Source organism: Brassica napus, chromosome C1, assembly GCF_020379485.1.
Source record: "Brassica napus cultivar Da-Ae chromosome C1, Da-Ae, whole genome shotgun sequence".
NCBI classification, from domain to species: domain Eukaryota; kingdom Viridiplantae; phylum Streptophyta; class Magnoliopsida; order Brassicales; family Brassicaceae; genus Brassica; species Brassica napus.
Genome location: NC_063444.1, coordinates 5,552,353 through 5,565,228, shown reverse-complemented (window position 1 = coordinate 5,565,228; position 12,876 = coordinate 5,552,353). Strand labels below are relative to the sequence as shown.

At 41.9% G+C, this 12,876-nt stretch overlaps 1 non-coding gene across 1 annotated transcript; it reads right to left on the bottom strand.

Moving 5' to 3' along the window:
* Positions 1-6,282: 6,282 nt before the first annotated feature.
* On the bottom strand, positions 6,283-6,389 carry LOC125580987. Its single transcript, XR_007318699.1, has one exon. It is a non-coding gene; the product is annotated as a small nucleolar RNA R71 (small nucleolar RNA).
* Positions 6,390-12,876: the final 6,487 nt, after the last annotated feature.

The window sequence follows — 12,876 nt, the reverse complement described above, 5'->3', positions numbered from 1 at the left end:
AATGTCACAAGCTAGGTCACTTTAAAAACGAGTGTCCTCTATGGGAGAAAGCAGCCAACTATGCTGAGTTGGAGGAAGATGTACTACTGATGGCGATGGTGGATAAGAAGGAGGAGCTAGTGTGGTATCTAGACTCAGGATGCTCGAATCATATGTGCGGAACCAAAGGGTGGTTTGTCAGTCTGGATGAGAGTTTCAGACAACAAGTGAAGCTCGGTGATGATAGAAGAATGCAAGTAGAAGGAAGAGGAGACTTAAGATTGGAGATTGATGGTATTGTGCAAGTAATCTCCTCGGTCTACTTTGTGCCAGGGTTGAGAAACAATCTTCTAAGCGTGGGGCAGCTGCAACAGAAGGGCTTGAAGATTGTTATAGAAGACAACGAGTGCAGAGTTTGGCATAAACAACAGAAACGAATGATCATGCATTCTGCAATGTCTGTTAACCGTATGTTTGTCATCTTAGCTACAGTGATGGAGCCCAAGGAGTGTCTGGAGATGAACCAAGTGTGCAGTAAGGATGAGGCACCAGAGGAAACATGGCATAAGAGGTTTGGTCACCTTGGTCTCACCTCTCTAGCCACTCTTGCGGAGAAAGACATGGTAGCGGGTCTTCCTGCAATCACCAACACTGGAGCAGTCTGTGAAGTGTGCATGAAGGGGAAACAGAATCGAGCAAACATACCAAAACGCAGTGAGTGGAGATCAAAGAAGCACCTGGAGCTGGTACACAGTGACATCTGTGGTCCTATCTCACCAATCTCAGAGAGTGGGAAGAGGTACATCATAAACTTCATTGACGACTTTAGTAGAAAATGTTGGACATATTTTCTCAATGAGAAATCAGAGGCGTTAAGAGTGTTTAAGGACTTTAAGGTGGCGGCAGAAAGAGAAACAGGAGAGTGGTTAATCTGTCTGAGAACCGATAGGGGTGGAGAGTACAACTCAAGGGCCTTCCAAGACTTCTGTGTTGACAACGGTATCAAAAGACAACTCACTGCGGCTTATACACCTCAGCAAAATGGCATCGCAGAGAGGAAGAACAGAAGCATTATGAACATGGTGAGGTGTATGCTATTTGGAATGAAAGTTCCACTGAGGTTCTGGCCTGAGGCGACGCAGTATGCAGTCCACATTCTGAACCGAAGTCCAACGGCAATACTGGGAGAAGTCACTCCGTCAGAAGCATGGAGCAAGCACAAACCGTCAGTGGAACATCTCCGAGTGTTTGGATGTCTAGCCTACGCCATGATCCCATATGAGAAGAGAACCAAGCTAGAAGAAAAGAGCGTTAAGTGCGTAATGTTTGGGGTAAGTAAGGAGTCAAAGGCGTACCGTCTCTATGATCCCACTACAAAGAAGATCATCATCAGTAAAGACGTAAGGTTCGATGAAGAAAAGATGTGGAATTGGGAAGAGAAACCTGATGATGATGAAGTCTTGAAAGATATCGCTGAGATAGAAGAAGAGACAGAAGCTGTGGGTACTGAGGCTGTGGGCAGAGAAGAACCACTAGAGACTCGCGGTGAAGAAGAAGAAGTTGCAGAAGCCGATCAAACTGGTGAACAAGTAGTTACGAACGAAGAAACAAGAGCAGTTGGATCAAACAGAGCTGGTAGAAACATACAAAGACCAACTTGGATGAAAGATTACGTCTGTGAAGGACTGAGTATGATCATTGAAGAAGGCGAGGCAGAGCTCATGGCTCTGTTCATTGGAGAAGATGATCCAGAGAAGTTTGAGGAGGCTATAAAAGAAGAGAAATGGAGGAAGGCAATGGAGGCAGAGATAAAGTCTATCAACGATAACAACACTTGGGAGTTGGTAGACTTGCCAGACGGTGCTAAGGTGATTGGGGTGAAATGGATTTTTAAAACCAAGTTCAACGAGAAAGGAGACATAGACAAGTTCAAGGCAAGACTTGTAGCAAAGGGCTTTCATCAAACCCATGGCATTGATTTTCATGAGGTCTTCGCACCTGTGGCAAGATGGGACACAATAAGGTTGATTCTTGGTTTGGCGGCTCAACAAGGGTGGGTAGTTCAACAGCTTGACGTAAAGAGTGCATTTCTTCACGGAGACCTAAATGAAGACGTGTACGTTGAGCAACCTAAGGGCTTCGAGTGCAGAGAAGAAGAAGGGAAGGTGTACAAGTTAAACAAAGCCTTGTATGGTCTAAGACAAGCTCCAAGAGCATGGTATAGCAGGATTGAAGGTTACTTTGTCAAAGAAGGCTTCCAGAAATGCTACTGCGAGCATACCCTGTTTGTGAAGACTGAGAAGGAAGGTATTCTTATCATCAGTCTTTATGTTGATGATTTGATATATACAAGTAACTCGGGTGAGCTTCTCAAAAGGTTTAAAGCCTCCATGGAAAACGAATTTGCCATGACTGATCTTGGACAGATGAAATACTTTCTCGGAGTGGAAGTTATTCAAGATGATCATGGCATTTTCATTAGTCAAAAGAAGTATGCAGAGGACATACTGAAGAAGTTCGGTATGGAGGAGTGCAATGCGGTGAGAAACCCAATGGTTCCTGGTAACAAACTAACCAAAGATGGAGATAGAACCAGCATCGATCCTACTTCGTTCAAGCAACTGGTGGGAAGTCTCAGATACTTAACTGCTACAAGGCCAGATCTCATCTACTCCGTCAACCTAGTGAGCAGGTATATGGAGAAACCTGGAGAATCACACCTGTCTGCAGCAAAAAGGATCTTGAGGTATGTCCAAGGAACTCGAGAGTATGGTATTCAGTACAAAAGAGGTGGGGATGCGAGTCTAGTTGGCTATGTGGATAGCGACTATGCGGGTGATGAGGACGATAGAAAGAGTACTTCAGGGTATACTTTCATGTGGAGTGGTGGAGCTGTCTCGTGGGCATCAAAGAAGCAGCCCATTGTCACACTCTCCACTACTGAAGCAGAGTATGTATCTGCAGCTTATGGGGCGTGTCAAGCTGTTTGGTTGAAGAATGTTCTCAGTGAAATTGGATTAGATCAAGAAGAAGGTATAACTATGTTCTGTGACAACAGCTCTGCAATCAAGCTTTCAAGGAATCCAGTGCTACATGGGAAAAGCAAGCATATCAGCGTAAGGTATCATTTCTTGCGTGAACTTGTCAGTGAAGGTGTGATCAATTTGGACTATTGTTCCACGCAAGAACAGATATCAGATATCATGACAAAGCCGGTGAAGTTGGACGTGTTCGAGAAGTTAAGGAAGATGTTAGGTGTTGGTCCAAAGGAAGAAGTAAACTGAAACAGTGTTTGCAGTTTAAGGGAGGGATTGAAGCATATGACTTGGTCGTTGAGTAGTTCCGAGACTTGAGGGATAAGTTTGTTTTCGTTTTTAGTTGTTTCTTGCTGAATAAGTCATCCTAATTATTAGGATCAGAGTAGCTAGGCGTTGAGACTTTTACGCTAGTTTGTTGTCTTCAGTTTCTATTTAAGCTTATGTAATTCTTCATTTATCAAATAAGAAAACTATTCAGCTCATCTTCTTCTCTTAGTTTCATGTTCTAAATACAACAGTAGGGGTAGCAGAAGTGGCCTTTTAGACAAGTTCTCGATGGATCAGCACGATCAACAAGTTCTTGTGCGGAATATTCAGTGAAATTAATGTTTTTTTTCTTAAAGAAAAGCGCTGCGCTGACAAGCTCAACCGTTGCAAACGCCCATAATGCTTCTGCGAGTAAAAGAAGAAAGTTGACTTGCATGTTTTATCTAAATATATTTTATGAACATTCATAAGCATTATTTAACATGAAAAATATAAGAACTGAATGCTACCACAATATCCTCTTAAGTTTTCGAGCACCCATTATTGTTGCCCAATCTTTACACATCAATATATCTCGAACAACCTGATAAGAGATTTTTCGTTATGCAAAGTTCATGTCTATCATCAATGTAGAATTATTGCTTTACCTGAGATACATGCCAGCGTGCATATGATTCTTCTAATCCTTTAACAACTTTGATTTCAGACTTTGGCATGGTTGATATGATGAATGTGAGTATTGATATCTTGCATATTTACATTGTTTTATCCATTCACCCATGTGCATTTTGATCATATAGACTAGAATTTAGCCATGTTTAGGTTGCATTTTGCATACATGAGTCTTTATCAGGTATTGGAGTACCACATGGAGTTCTTTGAGGCATTTGGGTGCATTTGGAGCTCAAAAGAAGTGTTTAAAGCGATCAACGGGCGAGCAGCGCACCAGAGCGACCTCACCGGAGCGACGCCGTGAAGTCGCTGTGACACACATCCCGTAGTGATCCAGCCAGAGCGACATGGAGAGGTCGCTCGCGTTTCTATCGTGAGACACCCCTCTCAGAGCGACTTGCCAGAGCGACGCTCCGAGGTCGCTCGCGTTTCCATGGCGAGACGACACAAAACGAAGCCCGGAGCGACCTCTCAGAGCGACCCACTGAGGTCGCTCCCGAAGTCCGGAGCGACTTGTTGGAGCGACACACCAAGGTCGCTCGCGTCCTCTCGTCCGGAGACACCAAAGTCGAGCATCCTGGAGCGACCCCTCAGAGCGACCTACCAAGGTCGCTCCCAGCCAGAGCGACCAGACAGAGCGACCAGCTCAAATCGCTCGCGTTTTGACGGGGCGAGACACGAAGAAGCGTCAGGAGCGACCTCCTGGGAGCGACTATGCTAGGTCGCTCCGCGTGTTTGATTGGACGATTTCTATGTTATTTCAGGGGCCTTTTGGTCATTTGTTTTATTGTTTTTAGATGGCAAAAACCTAAGTTAAGTACTCTTGGCAGCCACCAAGGAGATTATCTGGGATCTATTGAGAAATACACAAAAACTCTCTTGAGAAGTTCATCTCTTGGATTTTGATTCTTATGTTCTTGTGTTATTGTTGATTTCTTATCTATTTCTCTACATGATTAATCTGAAATCCAATATGGGTTTAAGAGGAATCATGGAGATTAGTGAGTAATCACCTTTTGAATTCATGGGTTAGGGAGATTAAGGGTGATTAGGTTAGTTCTAGGATGTTTTAGTGTAGATCATTCTTGTTCCTTGCTAGTAGAGTATTCATAATGCATCTTCTGAGTTGGCCACTCAAAAGTTGATCAATAGGCTTTTCCCACCCGAAAGGTGTTTGATGAAATGCCTGAGACAACTCTCCTAGGCTTTTAGTATACTTTGCCAAAGACATTTGTTGTTAAAGGTGCTAAAATAGCTAATAGACTTGTTAGTAATGATTGTTTTCATATTATTCAACCAAAGACATTTGATGGTTGAGATATGTTAGCAAATATTCATCTAGACATAGAGTTTGCTTAGAATTGTGTCTAGGTTTAAGGTCGATAGTTTGATTGATCATTTGTCATCCTTAGTTCGAAACTTGATCACCCAAGGTCTAATCCCTATGCCCATGAGTTCTCTTTTCCCTTAGTCAAGAAAGTATCATTCTGTTATTGCTTTTTAGTTTTAGTCATAGCTTAAAACTCATCTAAATCATTGGTTGCACTTAGATTAAGTGAGTACTTGCATTCTCGGTGCTTTGATATCCCTCAGAACTGGTTCGACAATCACTATACTACAACATTTGTCTTAGGAGCCTTGAAAACTCTTAACATCAAATTGGCGCCGTTGCCAAATTCTGAGTAGATTTAGACATTGAGATTTAGTCACTTGCTTGAGACTAAGTCATTTTAATTTTGTTTTGTTACTGATTCTTCTTCTTCACCTACCTTTCACCTTCAGGTGTATGAACTTGAGGAGCAAAGGTCCATCAAACCTAGTTCCAATAGTAGCAGACATCAGAGCTTTCGAGAGGGAGTGTACTAGAGGTAGAAGAGAAGAAGAACAACAAGCCCACTTGCAGAGATTGGATATTGATATGGCAGATCCACCGCAAGGGGCAGAACACCAACCACGGGCAGCTCGACCCATTGGTACTTACGACCGGCCCAACATTCTTGGTCATAGACTAGGAATCCGAGCACCGGCTGTGGCAGCCAACAATTTTGAGGTCAAGTCAGGACTCCTCAACGTGATCGAGAACAACAAATATCATGGCTTGGCTTTAGAGGACCCATTCGATCACTTGGACAGGTTCGACAGCTACTGTGGGTTGTCAAAAACCAATAGTGTGTCAGAGGATGCCTTAAAGCTGAAGTTATTCCCTTTCTCTTTGGGGGATAAGGCACGTCAGTGGGAGAAGTCTCTACCCAGCGACTCTATCACTACTTGGGATGAGTGCAAGAGAGCATTCTTGGAGAAATTGTTCTCATCCTCAAGAACTGCTAAGCTGAGAAATGAGATCTCCAGTTTCCAACAGAAGAACTTGGAAGGCTTCAGTGAAGCCTGGGAGAGATTCAAGGGTTACCAAGCTCAATGCCCACACCATGGTTTCTCTAAGGAGAGCTTGCTGAGCACATTCTACCGTGGTGCTCTTCCTAAGTACAGGGCCAGACTGGATACAGCTAGCAATGGGTTTTTCTTGCGGAGAACTGAGGAAGATGCAGAGGAGCTGGTTGACAACATGGTAAAGAATGATGCAGTCTACAGTGGAGACCACGACAGAAGCAGTCGAACAGATGATAAGCAGATGAGGAAGGAGTTGAAAGCTCTACAAGATAAGATAGACATCCTCCTTGCTGATAAAGCCACACAAGAGCAGCTGCACTTTGTTGGTAACCCAAGCCAAGAGACACCACCATTTGTCCATGAGGTTGAGGGTTTGGAAGGTCAGGAAGAGTTGTGTTTCATCAACAACAATGGTAGTTGGTACAAAAAAGAGCCCAACTTTCAGTACAACAACTACCAACAGAAATCCTATCCCAACAACCAACAGAGTGGTTATCCGCCTCGAAACAACCAGCAAGGCAGCTATCAACCTCAGCAAAACCCCTCATCTGGTTCCTCTGCTCCTCAAGAGAGCAGCACTGACACCCTGCTGAAACAAATCTTGGAGTCTCAGACTAGAAGTGAGAAGCATGTTGGATATGAGTTGAAAAACCTTCATTCCAAGATTGATGGGAGCTACAATGAGCTCAACAACAAGTTCTCACATCTTGCTTCTACAGTCAAAAATTTAGAGAATCAGTTTGCTTCCATGAACACTCACCAGACTCGCCAGCAAGGATCTCTACCTGGAAAATCTGACCAAAACCCCAAGGAGGCCAAAGCTACACCCTTAGGAGTGGTAAGCAGTTACCTCCTACAACCCTCACCAGGGATGCTGAGAAACTAGGTGAGGAGGTGGCCATCAACTTAGATGATGAAGTGGTGATTGTTGATGAGAAAATCAATGATGAAATCTTGGAGAAGATTGTGGAAGCCAAGGGTAAAGGAAAGGTTGGGGAAGAGAAGAAAACAGTGAAGGATGGTGAAGTTCTTGCTCCAGCAAGTGAGAATTCTTTTGTTCCTCCTCCCTATGAACCCAAACTACCATTCCCTGGTAGATTCAAGAGGCAGCTGCTAGAGAAGTACAAGGCTTTGTTTGACAAGCAAATGAGTGAAGCTCAGGTTGCAATGCCCATCATCGATGCTTTCATGTTGATTCCTCAATACAACAAGTTCCTGAAAGATGTTGTAGCTGCAAAGAAGAAGGAAATGGAAAGCATGATGATTCTTACCCATGAGTGCAGTGCCATCATCCAAAGGCTTGATGTTCCAGAGAAGTTAGAGGATCCAGGATGCTTCACACTACCTTGTGCTCTTGGACCTATGGTATTTGAGAAATGTCTCTGCGATTTGGGAGCTAGTGTCAGCGTGATGCCTTTGTCTGTTGCAAAGAAACTTGGATTCACTCAGTACAAGAAGTGTAAACTCTCTCTGGTGTTAGCTGATCGTTCAGTGAAGTACCATGTGGGCATCTTAGAGGACCTACCTGTGAAGATTGGAAAATATGAGATACCTACAGATTTTGTGGTGCTTGAGATGGGTGAGGAGGCTCAAGACCCATTGATTCTTGGAAGACCATTCTTAGCTACAGCAGGAGCAATTGTTAAGGTGAAAGAGGGCACGATTGATCTCCATTTGGATAAAGGACATGTTCTCCACTTTGACATCAAGGAGAAAATGAAGAAACCAACTGTGTTCGGGCAAGCCTTCTACATTGAAGAGATGGGCACTCTTGCTGATGAGCACCTTGAAGAGTTACCACCTGAGGACGACGAGGAGGGAGCATCTCCCTCTACTCAGTCTCCATAGAAGTTAACCCACTACTTTCCCTTGTATATACCATTTCGTTTTTGCATATTAGTTTTCTCTTTTTGGGTATCTCTCTCTCTCCTTGACAACACAGAGACTGTGTCATTCAAGTTTGGGGGAGGTACCAAGTATTTGATCACGTTTGCTTTGATGATTTGAGTCTCATGCATTGCATTATACATATATATTTGCATAAAAAAAAAATTCATTTAGTTTGCATCATTGGCATTTCTAGGAGAGTCTAGAGCATATAGGTTGCATTGGGAGCAATGACTTTAAATGCCTTGTAAAGAACACTACGTTGCACCTGAGTAGCTTTTGCACCTCTCAAAAACACTTGTATGCTTCGAGCCTTGAAGACTCTTCCTGAAACTTCTTGATTGCTGAAACTCAGTCTTTGAAGCCAACTACAACCTTATTTGAACTGAACGAACTTAATACTTCTTGCTCATGGTCCCTTGCGTACTGAGTCATGGCTATACACACTTGAGTTGTCACATCCTTTATGCCAATCTTATTTTGACAAACTCTAGTGGTAGACCACTCCCAAAACCTTTCCCTTCTCTTAAGCTTTCATTGTTTGATGAGTGAGACCTTCTTCGGAAAGTCTTACATGTGCATAATGTTGAGAGTATCGGGAACGACAATGCTTGATATTCATTCTTGCTAGATTGGGCACTCTATTGTCTAGCTATAGGTGGGGGGGGGGGTGAGAGTTGTGATTATGATTTGGGAGCAATGAAAAAGGAAAAGAAATGACTCTTTGTGTTTAAGTGAATTGTCTTACTGGGATAAGTAGAAAAACCTCTAGCTCAAGTTATGAAAAGTCTTGGCCCCCATTCAAAAAAAAAAAAAAAATAATAATAATAAAAAAAAAATATGAAGAAAAAGAAAAAAGAAAGAAAAAGGGGGCTAGCAAAGTTGTTAGGAGCTAAGTAATGTTTTGAGGTTGTGAAAAATCCCTTGTAGGTTTCAAAGAGAAGGAGTTAATGTTCTTAGGATCTTTTGGTGAGAAATGTGAGTAAGGTTTGACATTTGAGAATGATTGTGTAATTGTATGTTTGGGAAAAGGATAGAACAATGGAGATTGAGCATTGTATGCATGAGTTGATCCCTTTCTTAGATATATTATGTGCAATGTCAAGACTACTTGTTTCGAGAGTAAACCACCTTAAAGATTTTATGTTTCGAACCTCTTGAATTACTTGAATAAAAGCCTTCCCTTACCCAACCAAATGACTTGGACCAACTGACCATTTGCAAGAATTCACTTGATGTCTTATGCTTAATGAATGTGAGAGTTGGTTGATTTGAATGTGTGGATGCTTGATGATGAGTATAAGGGCAAAAAGGAGTTGAGATAGGCCTAGAGAAACTAGAGTGTAATAAGAGAGTGTGCTCATGTTGGATTAGATGTTGAATTGAGTGCTAGTTGTGTTTCTTTTGGCTAAGAGCTCCCATCTTCAAACCTCTCTCCCTATGAGTTCTAGAAAGTTCACTTGTGGACAAGTAAAGAACAAGTTTGGGGGAGTTGATATCTTGCATATTTACATTGTTTTATCCATTCACCCATGTGCATTTTGATCATATAGACTAGGATTTAGCCATGTTTAGGTTGCATTTTGCATACATGAGTCTTTATCAGGTATTGGAGTACCACATGGAGTTCTTTGAGGCATTTGGGTGCATTTAGAGCTCAAAAGAAGTGTTTAAAGCGATCAACGGGCGAGCAGCGCACCAGAGCGACCTCACCGGAGCGACGCCGTGAAGTCGCTGTGACACACATCCCGTAGCGATCCAGCCAGAGCGACATGGAGAGCTCGCGTTTCTATCGTGAGACACCCCTCTCAGAGCGACTTGCCAGAGCAACGCTCCGAGGTCGCTCGCGTTTCCATGGCGAGACGACACAAAACGAAGCCCGGAGCGACCTCTCAGAGCGACCCACTGAGGTCGCTCCCGAAGTCCGGAGCGACTTGTTGGAGCGACACACCAAGGTCGCTCGCGTCCTCTCGTCCGGAGACACCAAAGTCGAGCATCCTGGAGCGACCCCTCAGAGCGACCTACCAAGGTCGCTCCCAGCCAGAGCGACCAGCCAGAGCGACCAGCTCAAGTCGCTCGCGTTTTGACGGGGCGAGACACGAAGAAGCGTCGGGAGCGACCTCCTGGGAGCGACTATGCTAGGTCGCTCCGCGTGTTTGATTGGACGATTTTTATGTTATTTCAGGGGCCTTTTGGTCATTTGTTTTATTGTTTTTAGATGGCAAAAACCTAAGTTAAGTACTCTTGGCAGCCACCAAGGAGATTATCTGGGATCTATTGAGAAATACACAAAAACTCTCTTGAGAAGTTCATCTCTTGGATTTTGATTCTTATGTTCTTGTGTTATTGTTGATTTCTTATCTATTTCTCTACATGATTAATCTGAAATCCAATATGGGTTTAAGAGAAATCATGGAGATTAGTGAGTAATCACCTTTTGAATTCATGGGTTAGGGAGATTAAGGGTGATTAGGTTAGTTCTAGGATGTTTTAGTGTAGATCATTCTTGTTCCTTGCTAGTAGAGTATTCATAATGCATCTTCTGAGTTGGCCACTCAAAAGTTGATCAATAGGCTTTTCCCACCCGAAAGGTGTTTGATGAAATGTCTGAGACAACTCTCCTAGGCTTTTAGTATACTTTGCCAAAGACATTTGTTGTTAAAGGTGCTAAAATAGCTAATAGACTTGTTAGTAATGATTGCTTTCATATTATTCAACCAAAGACATTTGATGTTTGAGATATGTTAGCAAATGAGCATTCATCTAGACATAGAGTTTGCTTAGAATTGTGTCTAGGCTTAAGGTCGATAGTTTGATTGATCATTTGTCATCCTTAGTTCGAAACTTGATCACCCAAGGTCTAATCCCTATGCCCATGAGTTCTCTTTTCCCTTAGTCAAGAAAGTATCATTCTGTTATTGCTTTTTAGTTTTAGTCATAGCTTAAAACTCATCTAAATCATTGGTTGCACTTAGATTAAGTGAGTACTTGCATTCTCGGTGCTTTGATATCCCTCAGAACTGGTTCGACAATCACTATACTACAACATTTGTCTTAGGAGCCTTGAAAACTCTTAACATCAAGTATCTCCATTGGAAGAATTGACAAAATCTGAGCTAGATTTTGAGTAGTTTCTGCTGATATGTGCATAATCTCCTGTCCAAGTACAATTAAGATAGTTGTCGATAAGTTTAAACTGTATCACACAATCTTAGATCACAAACTGAAATTTAACTAGAACAATGCTTAACACAAGTTGATCTATATTTTAGATCCCTCTCTTCAAGACATGACTTGATATTCAAAACATAGACAAATTTACATACCTTAGCTGGGAGGACTTGAGGTGGGGAAGATGAGGAGGAGGCCATGTTTGCTTGATTTCCTGTGGAGATGTGAATTATCAAAAATATAAACATCAACACTCGAAACCCTCAAAAGTTCTAGAAATGAAAAGGGGAAGCAGGAGCAAAAAACCAGTAAACAAAAGCAAAGCAAATCTGTAAACACAGAATCCGAAACGAGAGAAGTGCAACACGGTCGTCGAAACCTAAAAGCTCACCGAGGAAATGCTGGGGAAGATGAGTTGATGATAAGAGAATCGGGATACTATTAACGTCACTTTCTCTGAACGATGATGTTAACTCTTCATACAATGTAATTAGTTGCATATCCTCCTCCTTAAGTAAACCTCTTCGTACAATGTAGTTAGTTTTACCACGTAATTAGTTACCATATGTAGTAGGACGACACCAACTCTTCGTAACAACTCTTCAATGCCTTCCGCATTAGATCAGCTCATTTGCCCGAGTTTGGAGAAATGATACAATGTCGTTTCATGTCATTCTCGCTACGCGAAACCGACGTCGTTTCCTTTTCTTGAACGCTAATTAGCCTGAGTTACTGAGAGCAACTCCAATGGTGTTACTCATCATTGGAATCCTTAACAATAGAATAATATATATTTTTTTTAATTTTTTTTGTTTGAATAGTTAAGGACTCTAATCATATTTGTTAGTACAATGGTGTTATCCACTATAGAATTCTTAAGAATAAAATATAATTAAATTTGTAAAACATTTAATAAATTTGTAAACCATTAAAAATAATTAAATTTGTAAAACATTTAAAAAATTTTAAAAGTAAAAAAATTGTAAAAAATAGTTTCTGTTACGTTGTTGGTTTTACTTAAAAGCAAACATAAAGTTTCAGCGAATGAACTAGCAAGGTTACGTCTCTCGAAACTATATCTCCAAGATTCTAAGTTATTACAACCACCATATAAGATAAAAGGGAGGGTTGGTATATTTGATCAAAACAACAGAGAATGGTTAGATTCAGTTCATATATTTGATCCTTGTGAGAGAGTACTAGTAGAGAAGCTTGTAAACAAACCTCTTGATATGATCAAATATCAAAAGCCTTGCCCCTGGTGCTGGTGGAATGTTTACTTCTTGCTCTGATTGTTTCCTTCACCTGAAAGAAGAACAAAAACCCGTGGTAAGTAAAAAGATATGTATACTCTTTTTGTATTGGTTCATGAACAATCAATCAATCACCTTATACATTGTTCCTGACGCAACAGCGTAGCAAACAGCCCAGGAGAGTGCGTGTGCAGGCTTTACTTTCAAGCCTTTGCTCACAA